We start from the raw sequence: 22,814 nt of genomic DNA on the forward strand, positions 1-22,814 counted from the left end.
AACGTTATAGCTTCAGTCAGATGGTCTTTTATCAGATCGATAGACAGAGGAGAGCGATGGCTCGTGAGAGGTTCATCATGTATCCAAGATTCATTCAGATGATCTTGAATCATGTTGCTCCCACGTTGCCTCAACGACGTCCAATACGATACGTGGAGAATGTGAGCAAACGTATCTTCGCTCAATGCCGCACATCCAGTGCGAGGAGCAAGCCTGAACTGCGTCCAAGGCATACTCCACTCTTTGGGTACTTAATAAACCCGGGGTATGTGCCAGCTCGTGGGGATGAGTTCAGAGACCCTCAACCACGACAGGTAGGAGCACCTCGAGATGTACCTGCTGTGCCTGTTGTGTCCGCTGAGGAGGATGTAGACCTTGATGCTGCATTTGGTGGCCAAGGGTTCTTCGACATGGACCGGTTTGATCCGCAAGAAGAGGTGCAGGTCTCTGCTGCACAGGTTCGGGAAGTGAATGTTACTAGAGCAGCTACGACGGTGGCTGACTCAGATCTTGATGATGTTATGGATGAGGCGATAAGGATGTTGGTGAGACGAGAAAGGACGAGAAAGGACGGTGGCTGACTCAGATCTTGATGATGTTATGGATGAGACGAGCAAAAGCAAAAGACGAGAAAGGACGATTGAGAAGGATGTTGGTGAGACGTGAAAGGACGATTGGGAAGAAACCAGCGGTCCCTACAATGTTTAAGAAGAGTTACAATATCAAAGGCTATGCCGAAGAGAAGAAAGGGATTATTTGCTGGATCTATGATGAGCAGTTGAAGCTCTTTGTGATTAAACGGTATGACGGCGTTCAGTATTTTAAAAGAATGTTAAGGTCGTTGAATACACTGCCGGAATGTGAAGTGAAAGACTTAGCCAGATTGGGTTAATCAATCGAAATGACGATAATATGGCTAGAGTCATTGAGAAAATTGTATGGAGAGAGAGTATAAAAGAGAAGAAGTTTGAGCTGTTGAAACCGCAGAAGGGAAAACTTGTTGAAGACAAGGATAGAGGTTTGAGAGCTGATGGAAAACCTTGGATGGTCATGAAGTATAAACCGATCCGGTGCATGAAAGAAGTACCGATGAAGCTAATGCCCAAGGATGTGCTTAAAGACCTAAAGTGGTGGTATGTGGATTGTGAGACAGCAGAGGCGGTGATGGAAGACGAGGATGAACAGGAGCTCCTAAGAGTTTACGATCCGATGCATTTGGTAAACTTATCGCAAGCTGATCTGAAGGTGCTTAATGAGAAGAAAATCTTTCATATTCCTGCTTGGAAGGACGAAGCGAGGAAGTATCAAAGAGTTGTGTCAGTTTGTGTTAGAGAAGGAGTGCATGCGTGAAGAGACAAGATTGAAGATTACGAGACAAGTGCTTAAAGATCAAGATATGAAGCTACTGCCAAGGGGGAGTCTGTTGGTGCATAGTGTCAGTAGTTCATAGTCTAGTGTCTGTAATCGAGTCTGTAATGTTTTATTATGTTTTGTATGTTTAAGCGAAGTTACTGACAAGTTCGCTTAACAGGCGAACTTGTTAGTCAAGCGAAGTTATGGACAACTTCGCCTGAACATGCCAGGCGAAGTTGTCGTGTATTTATATACCTAGCTTACAGCTTGGTTTGTAATCAGTTGTTTTAAGTTCGTTTCAGTAGTTCGAGTTCATTGTAACGTGAGGACGAGAGTCTGTAACGGTGATATTACGTCACGTTTTTGAGTTATAATATATAACGTGTGTTCGGTTATTTGTGTGTTTGTTTGGTTTGTGTTCTATACTCGTAACGATCTACGCAGGGATTCCGCACCTGAGTAGACCGATATATCTCGTGCGATCCGTCCAGGAAACCTACAATTGGTGTCAGAGCTTTTGCTCGATTGTGTGGTTCGGGATATTCACGCGGGTATAGAAATCGTCCCGTTTCGACTATTCGCGGGACGTGTTTTCTGTGTTTGTGAGTCAATCTTACCTCCTACCATCGTGTTCAAGCCTTTGCACCGTCAAAAACCTCGTAAAATCCAGATTCCAGATCTGCAAAAACATCCGTGTTCATCAGGCGAAGTTGCCGTCAGGATACGTAGGGTTTCGGCGAAGATATAAGGTTAAGCGAAGTTATCCACAACTTCGCCTACCTTCTCAAGTTCGCCTAACTCAGCGAAGTTCTCTACAACTCCGCCTACCTCCTAAGTTCGCTTACCTTAAGCGAAGTTAATCATCAGCGAAGTTCTTCAGCGAAGTTAATCAGCGGCGAAGTTAAGGCTTAAGCGAAGTTATCCGTAACTTCGCCTACAGTACTTTTCAGAAAATTTTTTGATTTTTTCAGGTTTCTTACTTTTCGGGAAAGATGTCGTCGATTAACATCTCTGAGTTAGTGAAGATGGAAGTTGAAGCAGGGTCAGCTACTAAGGCCCCAAGATTGCTGAAGGGAACCAATTTCGTTGCATGGAAGGATCGGTTCATACAATATGTCAAGTACCAGGATGCGAAGATGTGGGTATGCATCCAGGATGGTTATATTCCACCAGTTATGGAGTATGAAGGTCGTGATCAAATCAAAAAGTATAGCAAAATGGAAGAAGAAGAGAAAAAGATGTATGAGGCCGAGAGCAAGGCTCATGCTGCTATTACTATGGCTCTTCCACAAGAGATCCTTCATACGTTTAGAAAGTACACGTCAGCAAGAGAGCTTTGGGAAGCTCTTGAGAACAGATTTGAAGGGAATGTAGGAATCCGTGCTTCAAAGATAAAATTTCTCAAAACCCAGTTCTCAGTCTTCAAGTATTTGAAGAATGAATCTTTAGATGATATTATCACTCGATATTACCATCTGATGACTGAATTGAGTAACTATTCAATTTCCTACCGAGAAGAAGAAATAGTTGAGAAGCTTCTAGATGCTCTCCCACCAAAATGGGAGATGTACACTGTGCTGATGAGGGAAGACAAAGACTTTCCCACATATGATCTAGAAACGGTAGTCAACAAGCTCAGAACCTTTGTGAGCTTAACATGGTCAGAAAAGAGACACCTATGGATCAGGTTCAAGATCCAGGTATGTATGGAGCTAAAGTCAACACTAGCTCAGGATCGAAGACTGAATCTGCTGCCTACTACTCGAAGGGAGAGTCGGGCGCAAACTCATCACATGAGGGTCATGTGTCAGTCAACACAAATGGTGATGTTTGCTATGTAGCAGGTGGATCGAGTGGTTCTCAACCCCAGGTAAGCAAGAGTAGTTGCTCTCCAAGTATTCCCAGCAACAACTACTCCAAGATGCCTATGAGTGTCAAGTCTGCTGAATAGCAGTTTGGTCTCTATGCCTCTTTTATTGCTTCCTATGAGAACTACATTCAAGGGAAGGTTGTTGATCCAGCTATGTTGGATGAAGATTATGACCAGATTGATGCTGATGATCTGGAGGAAATGGATCTGCAATGGCAGATGGCCATGATCGTAAGAAGAGTGAAGCGGTTTATGAGGAAGACCGGAAGAAAGTTTGTCGGTGGAAAGCCAGGGTTTGACAAGACGAAGGTGAGATGCTACAATTGTCAGCAAAACGGTCACTTTGCAAAAGAATGCAGGAATGAGCGTGTGGAACGAAGTCAGGGTAGGTCTCCACAGCAAAGTGAGGGTAGAAAAGATTATAGTGCCATGATGTCCAGAGAAGATGGTGAATACAACTGGAACCTGCTTTCTAAAGAAACTTTTGAGCAGGCAAATTTGGCAAAGGTAGAAACTGAAGAAAGTGAGAAGGTTACCGGAGAGGAAAAAGCTCTTATGGCAGACGTTAATGACCAGCTCTCCGAGGTATGTTCTAAACTTACATGCTCTAAATGTGAAAACTTGTCTGAGCAATTAGCAACTATAACCGATCAGTATGTTAGGTTGGATGCTGAATTTAAAACCTTAAAAGAAGATCATCATTTTACAAAAGCAAGAGAAAATAGCTATAAAGTCAAAATAAAAGCTTGTGAAAAAGATGTTAAAAGTTTAAAAACAAAACTTGCTGAAAAAATTGAAGTGATTGATTTAAGTTATGAAGTTTTGGAAGAAAAAACCAAACTAATTGCTGATAGAGAAAAACAGATTGTTGATCACCAGGTAAAAGTGGTGGAACTGAATAGAAAACTAGAGCAGTTCAGAAATTCTTCTGCTATTCTTGATCACCTTGTTAGTGATCAAGGTTCCTCTGCTAAGAGAGGAGGAATCGGTTATCATGAGGTTCCACCACCTTATAATCACAATTACACTTTTAACCCTAGTGTTCAGAAATCTGTTGACTTTGAGGTTGCTCAGACAGTACCAGTTAAAGTAACTTGTAAAGAACCAAATGTTAGTGGAGGCGAAACAAGTTCGCCTGTTTCAAGTGTTAAAATTTCTGATCAAAGTTCAGTCTCATCAGATTCGGATAAGTCATCCGAGTCTGGTAAGGCAAAAGAGGAGGTGGTATTACCCAATGGTGGAGAGAAAGATAAGACGAATAAAAAGAGAACTCCACTAAACCCGTACGTCCCACCATATGTGAGACGAACGGGCGGTAATAAAGTGTCGACATCTAAAACACCGGTTGATAAAAAAGTTGAGCATAGGTGTTGTTTTAGATGTAATCAATTAGGACATCTTGTTGCAAATTGCCCTCTGAAGCAGCGATTCAGAGGTGTGAGGCCTACTAAAACTGAGAATAAGCCTAATAGTAATTATCATGCTCCTGAAAATGAAAACCATTTAAAATTCAAAAATGTGACTAATTCAGGTTTTCATAGAAACAAATCTCAGTTTTACACTGCTAATAACCAAACCACAAGCTATAATTCTTTCAATTCACAAAGGTTTGGAAGGCCTCACAATCAATCTTCAAGGAGGTTTCCTAATAGGACTTACAGGAATTATCGAGATACTAACTTTGGAAAGCCAAAGTTTGGGATGTATAGATCCAAGACCAATTGGTCTTGGGTCCCTAAATTCTAATCTTTTGCTTTATTGTGCAGGAACAGTTGAACAGGGCTGCCAACAATCTTTGGGTTGTAGATAGCGGCTGTTCCCGGCACATGACGGGTAACAAATACTTGTTACACGATTTGAAACCTGTTCAAGGAGGGAGAGTGAGCTTTGCCGGTGAAAGTGGTGGCAAGATTACAGGAATGGGAACGGTGTCGAACGGAAAGATGACATTGGAGAAAGTTAACTTTGTGGAAGAATTGAAGCACAATCTGCTGAGTGTGTCGCAGATCTGTGATAAAGAGTACACCGTTCACTTTACAAAGAATGAGGCGATTGTGTTGAAACCTGGTTTTCAGATACCAGAGGAGTGGATTGTGATGAAGACTCCACGTGAAAGAAATACATATATTATGGATATGAGATCAACTGAAATGGCCACGGAAGAATCATGCCTTATGACAAAAGCAAGCGAATCGGAGTCCGAATTGTGGCATAGGAGAATGGGACACATTCATCTTCGGAAGATGAACCACATTGTCAGGAATGGACTTGTGCTGGGCGTTCCCTTGAAGAATTTCAATTTTGAAGATAAATGTATAGCGTGCAAGAAGGGAAAGCAGCACAAGAAATCCCATCTCACCAAGAAAGTCAATTCAATTGCAGTACTCTGGAGTTGCTTCACATGGATCTCTTCGGTCCCGTGAATGCAAAAAGTCTAGGAGGAACTTCTTATTGCTTGGTGATCACTGATGACTACTCACGATATTCGTGGGTATATTTCCTGAAATCAAAAGACGAAACGGCTCAGATGGTGAAGAATTTGATTACCAAAGTTGAGAACGTTATGGATAAAAGGGTTAAGTTCATCAGGAGTGACAATGGAACGGAGTTCAAGAATTTTGAGATGGAGATCTTCTGCCTTCAGAGAGGGATTGAACACCAATACAGCGCTCCGTATACACCGCAACAGAATGGAGTGGCTGAAAGGAAGAACAGAACATTAATTGAAGGAGCCAGAACAATGCTGGCTGATTCAAAGCTTCCTGTGGTGTTTTGGGCTGAAGTTGTTGCTACAGCCTGTTATGTTCTGAATAGAGTCTTAACTGTTAAAAGACTTGGTAAAACGTGTTATGAGCTTATGCATGGGAGAAAGCCCCACTTGAGTGGTCTTGAACCATTCGGGTCCCCTTGTTCGATTTTGAAGACAAATTCTAAATTTGGTGAAGTAGCCGATGAAGGAATCTTAGTCGGTTATGTTGTTGGGACTCCCAACAGACGTGTCTTCAATACATCGACCAGCAAGGTTGAGGTGGTGTGTAACACCGATATCACAAGTTACCAACCGCCAAAACCAAGCAACGGACCTGCGGAGTTTTTCGACTATGTTAAACTTTTTAAGTCTTTTAACATACCGTATTTGGATATTGCTGAAGAAGAAGAGAGAGTTGCTACGAAGATGATCCTTGATGAGGAAGAAAACCTATTGCAAAGACAGCTGATCGATAAATGTCAACCTTCCTCATCAAATGCTATCGATACCCCTGCTGCCTCGACTGAAGAAGAATTTTTCAATCCGTTTCACTCTCAGCATGAAACAACCATTGACGAGCTCTCTTCTAACTTGGAAGACAATTTGTATGTCGGTTCTGTTCCGACCACGAGAATTCATAAAGATCACCCTTTGGAGAATGTGATTGGTGATGTGTCCTCCGGTGTACAAACAAGACGTAGTTTGAATGAGCACACCTGTGTTTACACAAGCATCAAGGAGACAGGGATAATCAACGAATGCTTGTACACCTGCTTTATCAGCCAGATTGAACAGAAGAATTATCAAATGGCTCTCAAGGGCAGCTCGTGGGTCGAAGCTATGCAAGAAGAGTTGGCTCAATTTAAGAAAATGGAAGTTTGGACTTTGGTTGAAAAACCGAAGCATGTGCATGCGATAGGCACAAAATGGGTGTTTAAGTGCAAGAGAGATGAGAAAGGGATTATCATAAGAAACAAGGCGAGGCTAGTCGTTAAAGGTTTTAATCAACAAGAGGGGATTGATTATAATGAAGTGTTCGCTCCTGTCGCAAGGTTGGAAGCCATTAGATTGTTTTTGGCGTTCGCTTCTTATAAGAAGATGAAGGTATTTCAGTTGGATGTGAAGAGTGCGTTTCTGAATGGGAAAGTTGATGAGGTAGTGTATGTTGAGCAACCTCCGGGTTTTCCTGACCCAGACTTTCCTGATCACGTGTACAAGTTAAGCAAGGCATTGTATGGACTACATCAGGCACCTCGTGCCTGGTATTCAACTTTATCAGATTACTTGCTTGAAAATGGGTTTGAAAGAGGGAAGATTGATAGCACGTTGTTCGTTAAGAGAGAAGGAAGCGACTTCCTGCTGGTGCAAGTCTATGTGGATGACATTATCTTTGCTGCATCTAAAGTCTCCATGTGTCAGGAGTTTGAGGCCGTCATGAAGAAAATGTTTGAAATGAGTGCTATGGGTGAACTAACTTTCTTTTTAGGATTGCAGGTTGATCAGAAGAAGGATGGGATGTTCATTCATCAGACCAAGTATGTCCATGATGTGCTCAAACGCTTCAAGATGGAGGATAGCACTCCATTCGACACTCCAATCTGCGTCAATCACAAATTGGGTGCTGAGTCAGACGGTGATGCAGATGTGGACCCAACTCAATATCGGGCTATTATAGGTTCTTTAATGTACTTAACTGCTTCTAGGCCTGATATAATGTTTGATGTTTGTCTTTGTGCACGCTTTCAGGCAAACCCAAAAGAATCTCATCTGAAGGGTGTGAAGAGGATACTGAGGTATCTCAAGGGCAAACCGAAGCTGGGGTTGTGGTACCCGAGAGGAGGAGACTTGGAGCTAGTCGCTTACACAGATTCTGATTATGGAGGGTGCAATCAGAGTCGGAAGTCAACAACTGGAGGATGTCAGTTTCTTGGTGGCAGATTGGTGTCGTGGCAATGCAAGAAGCAGACTTCAGTCGCAATTTCAACCTGTGAAGCAGAATACATGGCAGCATCCAACTGCTGCTCCCAGGTTCTTTGGATTCAACAACAGTTGCGCGACTATGGTCTGAATTTCTTACTTACTCCTATTTGCATTGATAACACAGCTGCTATCTCAGTAACTAACAATCCCGTGAAGCACAGTAAAACTAAACATATTGACATACGTCATCATTTTATACGGGATTGTGCTGAGAAGAAACTGATTGTGCTTGAAAAGGTGGATACACTTGATAATTTCGCTGATCTTTATACTAAAGCGTTTGACAAAACAAGATTTCTTATCGAGCTGAATGGGATGATCAATCCCGAGTAACCATGCTTTTCATGTTATATTTAAAAAAAAAAAAAAAACGTCACTATCGCTTAAAAATATGTCGGTTGCCTTAGTTTGAAGGACTTGTATTCGGATATGTTTTGGTCCTCATTTTCTACCTGTAGAATTTGAGGATAGCCATTAACCAAAGGACTGAAAGTGACCGGGGCGGTTTATGATGAGTTTTCATTCTTTCGCTTAAAATTAGTCGATCATACTTAGTTAGAAGGACACATACTTGTATGTGGTCGGTCCAGCTGATCCATTGGATCTTCGGGATAGCCGTTTACCTAAAGACTTTGTTTTTGTCGGGGCAATTAATGTTAAAAATTTTTTAAAATGAAATTATTTTTCAAGTCTACTACTTCGTAAGAAGTTCGTTTGCTATGTTTAACAGAAAATTGATCCAACCTTGGAAAATGATAGATATACTGATTCTGTGTGCTTAACTAGTGAAGTTATTAGGCTTAAAAGGCTTTAGGACAGTTATTGTATGTCATGGTAGCTTTTTATGGTGCGTAAAAGTAGATGTGATACAAACTAAAACTACTTGATTTTACGTGGAAACTCCTTATGAGTTTTGCATGTCTCCATATATATCTTTCCGAATGATAGGCAGAAAAGCGATTACCCAGTCATACACGAGCCCGTAAGTGTTCTGATTCCCGTGAAGATAGCGTGTCAAGAAACTGCAGTGATCCAGATTCGGGACTTGCAGTTGTTTACTACTCTGAAGTCTATATGAATGTTAAAAAAAAAAAAAAAAAAAAAAACAACAACTTATGAGTTATTGAAACATTCTAGAGTTCAAATTATCAAGACTTCTTAATCATGGAGTAAGAAAGAGAACGGGAAGCAGATGAAGAGTAATTACAAACTTAATCAGACACTAAGGGTCGAGGTCAATTCGGGGTGACTTGGGGAAAGCCAAATATGCTTTGAGAATAGATAGGAGGCATCATAATCTCTGAGTTGTTGCCCACTTAATTTTTGAGCTTAATTGAACTTAACTCGTATCACAGAAACGATGAAAACCATCTTAAGTTATTTACCTGCTTACAACCTGTCTCTTTATGTCATAATACAGCTAAACACGGATCTATGTGAGAGTCACGTAATTAGTATGATTCCTGTTAGGATCTTTTCTAAAACGTAGTAGTCCCTATCGAGACTGAAATTTGATCCCTTATATTTTTTTTTAAAAGGGTTTCTTGTACTTTGGTAGTTTTATAATTTTGTATCTGGTTACTTGGACTTGATCGTGTCATTTAATTCTTAAAGTGAAGTTTTAAAAGTTAATTGAAAAATGTTCAAATTATAAGGGCTAATTTTGTAAATATAGGCGATGTTAAACAGGCGAACTTGTGAATAACTTCGCCTAGGCGAAGTTAACCATAACTTCGCCTGTGTAACTCCGCCCCTATATAAAGAATACTTAAGGTCAACAGTTTCATTATTTTCATTATCAGCGAACTTATTCCGAGATTTCCAGCGAACTTATCCGATAAACAAGCGATCTTATCTTTCGATTTCATCTTTGTTCTTTTTCCAGATTTCGTTTCGATTTCAAGGTTCGTGGTGTCGGTACATCGTGTTGTCAATGCTTATCAAAGGTCGTTTTGACCTGTTTCGATACCTCGGACCGACCTTTTTGAACCGGATTTTAAACCTTGTTTTTACGTACTCATGAACAACCTAATCGTCTATATATCCTTAATATCTTGTGTTTGGGAGTTCTTAAACGTCAAAATTGACCGAAACACCATATTTTCGATGTTGAATCGACCTTACTGTCGTCGTTTCAGATTCAGGCGAACTTAAGGTTTAGGCGAAGTTATCCGTAACTTCGCCTGAGTCTAAACTTCGCCTGAGGCGATGTTGTGGTGAGGCGAAGTTAACATTAACTTCGCCTGGACCTTTTAATTTTTTAATTATTAGACGAACTTAAAGATGAAGCGAAGTTGTTCCCAACTTCGCCCCAACTTTAACTTCGCCTATACAGATTTTATCACAACTTCGCACATGGTAACAAGCGAACTTGTGGTACGCCTTAACGTTTATCTAACTTGGTTCGTTTGTTGCAGATATGGCTGCAGTAGCAGGTGCTGGAGGTGCTGGAGGTGACGATGGAGATAATCAGAGGCAATTCTTCCCAGGTCACAACATGTTCATCACCTTAGACCCGGAAGCGAGTGGTGTGGAGGATTACCGCGAGATAATCATATTCCTCCTTCTCTCGAGGATATTCCACGCTATCACGACGACTCTGCCGATATCCTTACCCAATATCGAGGATTTCTGGCAGACTGTGGAATACGATTGCCGCGTTGAGCCCCCGGTTATGCGAGCAACCGTCAACAATCAAGAGGTTCAGTTCTCATCTGAACAGATACGGGTGGCTTTACGGTTCGGTGAGGAGACTAGGGATGACCCTACAGAGTTTGTGGCTCCGTTCCGTGATGGAGCGTTTCTCCGAATGGGCTATTCTGGTCCATTAGGTGATACTCAGAGGAGGAAGGGTTTCCTACTCGATCAGTGGCGCTTCCTCATGCACGTAATGATTGTCTGCATGTCAGGGAGGAAGGCGGGCACTGACGGGATGGGTGCGACCATGCAGTCCGCAATGACTGCTCTGACTTATAACAAACGTTATAGCTTCAGTCAGATGGTCTTTTATGAGATCGATAGACAGAGGAGAGCGATGGCTCGTGAGAGGTTCATCATGTATCCAAGATTCATTCAGATGATCTTGAATCATGTTGCTCCCACGTTGCCTCAACGACGTCCAATACGATACGTGGAGAATGTGAGCAAACGTATCTTCGCTCAATGCCGCACATCCAGTGCGAGGAGCAAGCCTGAACTGCGTCCAAGGCATACTCCACTCTTTGGGTACTTAATAAACCCGGGGTATGTGCCAGCTCGTGGGGATGAGTTCAGAGACCCTCAACCACGACAGGTAGGAGCACCTCGAGATGTACCTGCTGTGCCTGTTGTGTCCGCTGAGGAGGATGTAGACCTTGATGCTGCATTTGGCGGCCAAGGGTTCTTCGATATGGACCGGTTTGATCCGCAAGAAGAGGTGCAGGTCTCTGCTGCACAGGTTCGGGAAGTGAATGTTACTAGAGTCCAAATCTGATTTTTAATTTTGAATGCCCGTCATCTGATGTAGAGGAGATGGAGATAGGGTTTTAAGAGACGCACATTTTTCTTAATTCATTGTAAAACTCTTATTTTTAGAGTTTTTGGTGAAAAGACATTTTTACCTTTCCTATATGTATTTTAATATAGTATACACACACACTTCTATACTAATAATAAGCTAACTTTTGTCTTTTGTAGATAACGTATACTACAAGGGCCCTTAGTGAGTATGAAACTGAGCAATTTGTTGAAGATGCATTAGAGAAATTTATAAAACTATAAATCTCAAATGACTTTTGGATCCACTTATGTCAAGGTTTTGAGCACGAAAGTGTAATCTTTTTTCTTTTTTTCTTTTTTTGTTCGCAATCAATATATTATATCAATATAGTAGTTGTCATTGGTGCATTTATGTTTCACAAAGGAAAAGATTGAAAATGTATGTGTAGTTTGTATATTACTAAACTTGTGTTGTATATACCATGTAAAGCCATTGTGTGGTACTATATCTTTTGCTCTTGATCTTTCAAACTAACACTGCATTCTCGGGTTTATAATAAAGGAAAAGAAATGATAAGCTTGGATAGGGGAGGAAAAGAAAGAAATTATATACTGAAAAGGCATTCTCGAGTTAAAATAATAATAGAAAAGAAAGTGTTAGTTACATTCCTGAGTTAGATCTAAAGAAAAATATAGGAAAAAAAATTGTAACCTTACAATTAAGTACTCATAGCAACAACAACCATGTCACATTGCGAGATAGGGTAAATTAGTAGTATTGTAATGGGCTATGAACTTTTCCTTCACAATCCAATCATATTTGGTTTGAAAGTTTTGGAGGAAAAAAACCATAACTTTTCTTTCTATTCACTTTATTTTCTTAAAAAAAACTCAAGAATGAAGAAAAAAAATCTTATTTTTTCTTTTTCAAACCCTTAAATAGAAAACTCAATAACATAGTGCAATAGTGAAAAAACTTAATTTAATGGATGATACAATCCTCCTTGAATTTAATGATTCATAGTTTTAAACTTGGTTCCATTTAATTAATTTTTTTTAGTTATTATTATTTTCCTTTTTGAATGTTAAAAAATATAACACTTTCAAAAGTCAAAGTGTACTTCATTTATGCAAGATTTTATTAACATAAGTAATGGTTTATTTTGAGTTGATTATAGTGCTAATATGTTATGTTCATGCTTTTATTTTTTTTAGAAATAGATATATAATGGGCTCCACATCAGGTCATTAGTATTAAAAAGATATACAATGATTGGTAGAAAGACATAATGTCGAAAAAAATACAATAACTACTGGAAATACTCAATGACATAATTTTTATTTTTATATAACAATGTCATGCTCATATTAAAAATAAAAAAAATGTTGTTATTATGTTAAAATTTAAAAAAAAAACTATCATATTAAAAAATTAAAGACGTTTTAAAAACATGGTGCATGTTGAGAGAGAAAAAACGTGTTTATGTTTTTCTCACTTTGATAATCACTTGACACATGTTAATTACTATGAATTTTCACCCTTTTAATTTTTGTGATAAGTTGTAGAATAACTCGACCATACAACTCCAGATCTCTACTATATATAATGCATGAGTTAGAGACCTCTTAAATTTTAAGTGGTACCTAACTCATTGCAACAAGTACAAGTGTTGAAGCATCTATTTTAAATTTTAAGGGCTAAAAATGTCTTTTCATCAACACATCAATTATATAATAACAATTGATTTGGTATTATATAATTAAACTATTTCCCTTTTATCTTTGCATTTTTTTTTAAATTTAACCAGTATTTACATTTCAACCCCTTCATCTTTCTCCGCATATTCCTTAAATCTATTTCTTTTACTATTTTTCGTATATCCTTGAGTATATTGCATTTTAAAAAAAAAATCAAACATACGGTTGCAAAGTTCTTATTTTTATCTACAGTTTGATATAAATTTTATTCAAAACCGAGGTGCGGATTATAAAGTACAAGTCATAGTTGCATCAATTTACAAGTATTTAAAGCAAAAAAGTTTTAACTTAATTTAATAAATTTTGGCAGTTCTAATTTAATATAATTACAGTTTTGTCCCATTAACTTTACTTAACTTTAGTTTATATATGAATTAGTTTCAACTTTGGTAATTTATTCACCAATATAAGTTTATTTATTTTTTCATTTTATATGTTTAAATATATTATATTAAAAAAAAAACTTATCATTGTGACATGTTTATTTTTATTGACGTTTTGTTATAAATTTTGTTCAAACTATCGTCTCCGCAGCATCGCGTGGGTTAACAACTAGTACAATACTAATCGTTATCTGCTAGGGATTCTAGACGTGTTCTATGTTATACATAATACAAAGCCTTGTAATTGAATCGAAACACTGATTCACACAAACGCACTAAACAGTGTTAGACAAACCGCATACTTAACCAACCCTAATGATGGTTCTTAAAGGTGATAATTACAATAATGCCAATGCTACATAATTAATAATACGAACTTATACTAACACAGTTTTCTATAGTTAAACTATGTTTAGGTTCCAACAGTCTTAGGGATTTACATCCTATTTTATTCATTTAGAAGGTCTGAATACAAAAGCAACCCTTTCATATATTGCTTACCGGGATATGCTATTACAATAGCCATGTATGCAACTCTAGCTAGATCCTTCAAGTGTATAGTAGATGAGTGGGTGTTTCCTACATGAAAAGGGAAATACTTAAACCATAAACTCTAAATGTGTATGTTTAATGGAATCTTAATTATAAATAGAGACAAGAGCGACTGACGTGCTAATAATCCATCCACTTGTAAAGGGATTTATCAAGGTGTACCACGTTGTACCCATAGACAACCACTTCAAAAATTTTGACACTTTCAAAACCATCTTCCAGTCTTGTTCCAAAAATAAAACATCCTTCAACAATGTCTTCGTATCCCAATCTAGATTTTTTCCCGACATCTCCTTGTTCATGGGATGAGCTTTTGTTCTCTCACCATATGCTTTCAGGAATCCACATAAAAGAAGAAAATTTCACTTTCCAAGATCGTAGCGAAGACCGATATGAGCATTCATCCGAACCAGATCTAAACAAAACCTTACAACCTGGTAACGAGGCCAAACAAGTGATTTCAAGCCCGAAAGAAGAGCCTGAAGTCCAGAAAAAGCGGTTCATTGGTGTCCGAGAAAGGCCATGGGGAAAGTTTGCAGCAGAGATTAGGGATTCAACAAGGAACGGGATTCGGGTATGGCTAGGAACGTTTGATAGCGCTGAAGAGGCTGCTTTGATATACGATCAAGCCGCATTTTCCATGAGGGGTTCTTTGGCTCAACTCAACTTTCCACTTGAGAGAGTGAAGGAGTCTTTAAAAGGTAATAGCTACTGCTTTTACAAGGATGGATCTTCACCAGCAGCAGCCATAAAAGAGACTCATAGAGTGAGAAAAATATCTAAAACCAGGAAAAACACTAAGAACCAAGTGTATCCAAAAACACCTCTGGTTTTTGAGGATTTAGGGGCTGATTTGCTAGAGCAGCTCTTGAGTACACCTGAGAGTTCTAGTTCTAGTAAATGTTCATAAATTCGATTTGCTACAAACTTTGTGAAGCAGTTAATTTCGTGTTGTTTTTGAAATTCGCTTTGTTACAAGATCATGATCTTGAAGTTCAAGTAAAAGTAACTGTTATGATTTGATCTTTCTTTTATTGCTAATGTTATCAATTATTATAGCACAAATAATTTATTTTTTTAAAATGTTATAATGATAACAGCAATTAATAACATATAACTACAATTGCATTTTTTTATCAATTTTTTTTTTTCTTTTTCACTTTATAAATGTAGGGCACTTTTGAAGCTGGAGTACTGTTATGACTAAAATAAACTATCCTAAGCCAAAAAAAATAGATTCTTAATTAACTATCCTACGTAATTATTATTATTATTATTTAGACAATTAAGTTAAAGGTGGAATAGGTTTATTTATGATAATAGAGGGGTGATTCCTTTAAGGGTTATAACGTCTCATTAAACTAAAAAAATAATCTTACCAAATATTTGATTTGAAAAACCTGTAAAATAAGGATATACAAAAAATTAATATATGATTTCTTAAAAACAAGATATATATTATTTATAATTAAAAACAATTTTATAGTAAAAAAATAAGCGGGTTATAGGTCTCACCAAACCCAAATACCTTTTAAACCGGGTTATAACATCTCATTTATTTATGAAACTCTTTCATCATCAAATACTAAGTATATTATTAACTCATGTACAATAAATAACATTAAAATCCAAAAAAGTATATCAAAAATACTATAAACGAATAATTAAAACAACCCCGTAATACGGGTTGGGGGGATATAAGCTAGTAATACATATAAATGAAACCTTTAACAACTCTCTAGTTGCCCTCTATATTCTCTCAAACCACCAGATTGTATTATTTGTAAATGGAGGTTTCTCAAGCATTTGACTCGAATTTACGGGTATGGGTCTCACTAAACCCAGATAGTCCTTAAACGGGTTATAACATCTCATTAAACTAAAAATAAATCCCACCAAATATTTGATATGAAGATTGTTCACGTCCCGACAACATTCATTCATAACGTTCATACATTATCCATACATTACATATAACATTCATATCTTCATTGATAGCCTAACAGTACGCGCAATATCCGAATATCGTTCACGTACTATCAATCATTCATAAATAATATAACATACATACATCATCCATACATCAATATATAGCAATCATATCTTTAAACTACCACATGGTGGTACATGTAATATCTGAAGATCGTTCACGCACCGTCAAGCATTTATCATACATAAATCATACAAGGCATACACTTACCACTTAAGGTAAGTGTATTAACAATCACATCGAGTATGCACACAGCCCCGAAAACATAACAAGAAACTGGGGCTAGAAACTCACCCGAGTCTTGTTGCGTTCACCGTTAATAGTAACTCCTTTCTTTAGCTGTCACGGCTAATTGTATAACGATTATGCGTATCATTCAACTATCATTTTCCATATCGTATTTTAGTCTAATAATTACCCCCAACGAACGGGGGTCTGGGGACAGCGCCCCTGGCAGCGGGGTTCTAGGGGCGGCAACCCCTAGCAGGGTCCAAGGGGCAGAGCCCCTGGCTGGGGTTAAGCTTCCAGGTCAGATTGAAAAAATTTTATTTTCATTAACTGTCTAAAAACATTTTCTATTAGGATTTTTAAATTATTATCTAAGTTGCCATCTCAATTGCTATAATGAACTAATCCTAATTCGTTATCAAAACACAGCCTAATTCGTTATCCTGCACATGATCTGATTCGTTATTCAGCTTCGTTGTCCTGATTCGTTAGCTTAGTTCGTTATCTTAACATAGCGAACTGGCTTTCCATAACTAACTGACTTTAACGAATGATCATCACGAACTGCTTAACGAATTGAAGCTAGTTCATCACTCTTCCTTAACGAATCAACATAACGAATTACCACTAATCCGTTATTTGTCCTTAACGAATTGCTTAGCGAATTACATAACGAACTATTTCCATTTCGTTGTCTTCCCTTAACGAATGGAATAACGAATTACCTCCTAATTCGTTAAGTCTCCGCTAACGAACTAGGGTTAGGTCAGAAACATTTTCTGACATCCCCACTGTTCCAGCGCCGCCTTTCTGGCATCGCATTTGCCGGAAAAACGGGATCTCGCCGGAAAAGCGAGATCTCCCTTGTTTCACCACCGTTTTAACCGTTTTTCGTCTCGTTCGATCCAGATCTGAGCTAGGGTGATTCCTAAGCGCATCTTTTGATTGGTTTATACCCAATTCCATCCATATCTCTTGACTTTAACGGTTTAAGGTGTTGGCTCGTCGTTTCGCGACTAGATCTAACGGGTTTGGATCTCTACAATATCATACTATCGTTACCTCGGGTCGGGATCTGTTCTTCTTCTTGGTTTCGGCTAGAGAAAGAGAGAAATATGAGAGAGAGCTTAAGTGTGTGTTTTGGGTGGTGTATGAAATGGGTGAATGAATGAAATAAAGGAAAGGGAATGGTTTATATATTATGGGTCATGGGCTTAAGCCCATGGTCTATCTTCCTTCCTTTCTAATCCAAGTCCATTACCCATATTACTTAACCCAACACAAGCCCGACTCATAATAACTCCTACTTTATTTTATTATTTCTCCACTAACCCGAGTAACTTTCCCACCAATATTAAATAATATAATTAATATTATTTTTAGAAATTTTGGGATGTTACAATTTATCATCGCTATCCATGGGTATTTGGTTAAAACAATTTTGACAAATATTACATATAAAGAGTTGTTTTCGAATTTATAAATTTGAGATTATAGATTTCTTATTGTTTGTACTATATATATTATTTCTTTTTTACATTTAATTTTGTTCATTTCTTTCAAATGACGGACCTTATTTAATTTTATCATTTGACAAATCATGTATAATCCACATTTATTAATAGCTTATCTATTTAAAGCATTCATTACACAATTCATAGCTATAACCTAATTATTATCTTTTAGCATCTGCATAGTTGTACACTTTTATTTAACATGCTTATAAACAAAATTTTCTTTTATAGATTAAAATAATTCACGACCTTTCCTAACCCATACTTAACTCTAATAATATTCTACCCTAATTGGTAGCCTAGACATACCGATTTGATCTCCTCATTAAGAAAAAACTCAGCACATGATTGGTAAATAAAGGTAAAGATTTCAGTCTAAATATTTTAATCAAATAAATGATCAATCAAACTTTAAAGCTACCAAAACCAGATTAAAAGTCTGTAGCCGGATCAAGAGACGATCCGGATATTTATAAACCTATTTGTTTATAGGTGAATCATCATTCATTCACAAAGGTTTTCAAACGAGATCATCACATCATTTAGAACAGACAATCACATGTGAATACGTTAAACCATTACAAGCAGTCAAAACATATTTATACTCTATAAGATGAACGTACTGTTTATCTTAAAGAGTTAGTCAAACGTTTACATAAGATTACTTGATCTCTAAAATGTGATAATACAAAATAGAAAATAAAAGCAACTCAGACCGATTACACATGTGCCTGGATCCATACATAACTGTCTAGCCTAAACAGTCAAAGGCTACGTGGCCACGGGCTAACAGTCATAATTAGTTCCATTATGGACTACGTGGATTGGGGAACACTTTTGTGTGTGTAGGGCAGTGGTTCAAATACCGAAGTAGAAATACCGCTGAGCTTGTCAAGAAAACTATATTTTTATTATAACAGTAAAGATTTATTAAATATTTTTAGAGCCAACGATTCACCAGCATATCATTGACGTATTCCCCCCCCCCCCCCCACACACACACACACACATTTCAGGGAAAAAGATTTGCACAGTTAGCAATGAATTATAGCTATTCATGGAGTTAGATGCTCGCAAGGTAGAGATGACTCAATTTTAAATTATTAAAATATTATAAACAAGATTTAAACATGATTTATAAATCAAACACTCGGGTATTTATTATCCGAGAAGTTTTCAAATAAATTAATATTTTATTATAACCAACGTATTCCGTTAAAATAAACCGCAACTCTGATATAATTACAAAACACCTGCGGAAGTGTCTACTGGGGCAACCAAAAATAAATTCGTGAGTTTCTGGATGGGCCATCCATCATGGGCAAAGCGAACAATATTAGTGATACGAGAGGCGGGATGTTACAACAACACTTTGTAAATTAGTTCACGCGAAACCAAAACCTAAGACTGAAAACTTCTGCATTGTATTTGAGATCTTTAATAAAATAATCTTCCATCAATCGATCATGTGCAGCTACACGATCTCTTCTTACTGCAAATCTTGTTACTCTTTTATTACGACTTAACGCATCATGTGGATAAACCACTAAATTACACGACATTTTCACTCGTATCATCATAAAACGTGTCATCACTACTAGATGACAATGACAAGCATGTCGATGGAATTCTAACATTATCGATCCAAATTGTATGGAGGGAATAAAATTTTTAACATATTAGAAAGAACAGGAAATAAAATTTTTGGGTTTGAAAAATTATGTGAAAAATTATAAAATGTTCGAGTAATCTATAAATTTTAGCAAAATACTTAAAAAAAAGTGGTTGTTGGCAACAGTCGCATTACCGTTGCAAATCACGGGGGATTCTCGGGATTGCTACCTTAATCAGGGATGAAAAATATTTGGCCCTTGACATAGTCGGGTAGTCCTCCCAATGGGCCGACCCTTTCTTAGTGGTTATACTAGAACACATAAATCAGGGGGGGGGGGGGGATAAGAACTTGAATAATAAGGTATCATATAATTTTTTTCTTCTTAAAAATAAATTATTCAAAATAGATGGGCTATCTTTATACTTTTAGGACCCCTAAGGTATACCTTAACACCCAAGATGTTAAGTCTGATTTAACAAAGGTTAGCGAGTGGGACATTACTTCCTTCATTAGTTAAGGAGTATTAATGACAAAATGAGTTAAAGTGTTAACATAATTTAAAATCCTTAAACTCATAAAATGCTTTAAGAATTGTTTTTAAGGTTAGCTTTAAATAAGAAGTTTGATTTTCCTATAAAGACTGGAAAATAGTGTATTTTATTTACTACTTTAATATTAAAACTCGCTTATTTTGATCTCAAAATCAAATTCTATTAATCTTAAAAACTCACTTACATCTTCACTCATCTCCTACAACTACCACCACCCACTGCCACCATAACCATCACACCCACTGCCACCACCTCGCCGGAAAAGTCTCCATAAAAATTGACCAGAAAAGTTGTCGAAAAGTCATCGGAAAATAATCTCCGGAAATTTCACCGGAAAAATCGCCGAAAAATTCATAAAAAATTCGCCGGAAAACAATCACCGGAAAAGGTCACTGAAGAATGGCCACCGGAAAAAACACAATGGAAAACAATATGAAAACACAATGTACAAAACACAATGGAAAAAAACACAATAATATAACACAATGTAAAAAACACTATTAAAAAAACACAATGAAAAACACAATTTTAATTAGACACGATTTGTAAAATAACCCACTAATTTTTTTAAATTTATAGCAATATAGTACTCATATAAAAGATAAAAAAAACACTCTACTATAATGAACTTGTTTTTTTTTTTAATTTTCGTATAAAAAAGTCACGAGCACTTTAAAATATTGAGGGAATTTGACATGTACCTTGAATGTTGGAAGATAAATTCAATAAATGTGTTATCCCTATTTTGCCATTCCTTTTATTTCACACTTGATTTCTTCTCTAAATTAATCTTAATCATTCATGTCAAAAATCAATGAACCATATTACATTTTGTCATTCCAAAAAAATCTATAGTTTTTATTATAATATAACCCTTGTTTTTAAATTGAATTGATGGTGTTAAATGGAGTTAAATCAATTTTCTTTAGGTAAAATGGCAAAACAGGTTCTTTATGTTTTTCATAGTTTTTCGAAAGTCGTCCTTTGGCAAACTTAATAACAAAAAACATCCTTTGTGTTCAAAAAAACTTGCACGGTTCGTCCTTTCACTAACGAGGGTTAGTTTTTCTCGTTAAAAACCAGTCATGTGCACCTCATGTGAGGGCAATTTAGTCTTTTTACCCTCTCAGGGGTTATTTGTGTAATTGACTTAAAATTTTGGTCTATGTAAATAAACATTATTCACAAAGTGACAAAATTCTCTCTCTCTCTCTCTCTCTCTCTCTCTCTCTCACACACACACACACACACAAACACACACACACATCTGCTTCGCCTTCACCCTTCGTAATCACCACCACCACCAGATTCAATTTCACGGCAGTCGTCAATTTCACGGCGGTCGTCGCCACTCTGAACCACCACACGACCACCACACCAACAACCCACCTGTAACAACCTCTTCATCACACGACCACCTCACCAACCATTTTCCAGCCATCAACACACACCCAACCACCACCATCTCATGTCGCCGCCACCAGAGCCTCGCGTTTTCCGGCGACCGCCAATCCGAACCAGCATCAACTACTTCCGAGTTTCGATCCATTTGAATCTCAACTGGTGTAATTAACCTTCGGTTTTCAGATCAATTATATCAAAGTTTATAGAATAATGAATTGGAGTTTCGATCCATTTGAATCCTCAATTGGGGGTTTTGTTTTCGGATCTAAATGGTGTGGTGGTTGGAGTACGCCGATAGAAAGAGAGAACGACAGAAGGATACCGTGAACGACGGAAGGATGCAATCAACGATACGATTCCTTTATGTTTTGGGTACATTGATTAGATCTTTGTAGCAATTGGTAGATCTAGGGTTTCTGAGATGATGATGATCGGTGGTGGGTGGTTGCACAGGTGTTTGGTTATGGTGTTTGATGGTGGGTTATGAATTGAGGAAGAAGATAATGGTTAAAAACTTTTATTTATTTATTGGTCAAAATTTTAAGTCAATTACATAAATAACTATTGAGGAGGTAAAAATACTAAATTGCCCTCACATGAGATGCACATGACTAGATTTAACGAGAAAAACTAACTCTCGTTAGTGAAAAGGACGAACCGTGCAAGGTTTTTTGAACACAAAGGATGTATTTTGTTATTAAGTTTGCCAAAAGACGACTATCGAAAAACCATGAAAACATAAAATACCTGTTTTGTCATTTTGTCTTTTCTTTATATTGAAGTATAAATAGGCAAAGTAGATAAGGTAACGGATTCATAAAGTTAAGGGGCAGAATATATATGCCCCGATCTAGATTGTGTATTCAAAACCAAATACAATCATATTGTTAATGAACAATCTAACAATAGATTATGTTTTCCATAAACACATATTTATAATTTCTTTTTTACTTCAACTTTGTGATAATATAATATAACATTAAAAAGTTCGGAAGATTTATTTAATTTATTAGAAAAAAATCTTTTTACTTTTCTATACCTGGATAGAATGCTTAATGTAAAACTAAAGTTTAAAATAGGGAAGAGCCAAGATACTGAAATTTGTCGTTTACCGTCGGCGGATGTCCCACATTAAAATGTCTCGGTTACCAGAATTTATTAACCCTGCCCCACACCTCCACTGGTCTATTATAAAATATGAAGATATATATCTTCATTATATTATAGATTTATTAGGTTTTCAGTCAATAACATCCTTTTTGGGCTTACTCAACGCACGCACGCACGCACGCATGTATATCTATCAATTACTACTTATTTTTGTCCGATGTTAATCTTTTAACCATTATTCTTTTTTTTCAACCCATTTTAGTATTTTAATATGCAGTAC

General features: G+C 37.2%; 1 pseudogene; it reads left to right on the forward strand.

Annotated features, from left to right (window-relative positions):
- The first annotated feature begins 14,191 nt into the window (after window positions 1-14,191).
- LOC143624768 (ethylene-response factor C3 pseudogene) lies at window positions 14,192-15,053 on the forward strand (annotated as a pseudogene).
- The last annotated feature ends 7,761 nt before the right edge of the window (window positions 15,054-22,814 follow it).

This window comes from Bidens hawaiensis, unplaced genomic scaffold, assembly GCF_021521415.1.
Source record: "Bidens hawaiensis isolate Kalapana, Puna unplaced genomic scaffold, B.hawaiensis_p1.1 tig00000416_1, whole genome shotgun sequence".
NCBI classification, from domain to species: Eukaryota; Viridiplantae; Streptophyta; class Magnoliopsida; order Asterales; family Asteraceae; genus Bidens; species Bidens hawaiensis.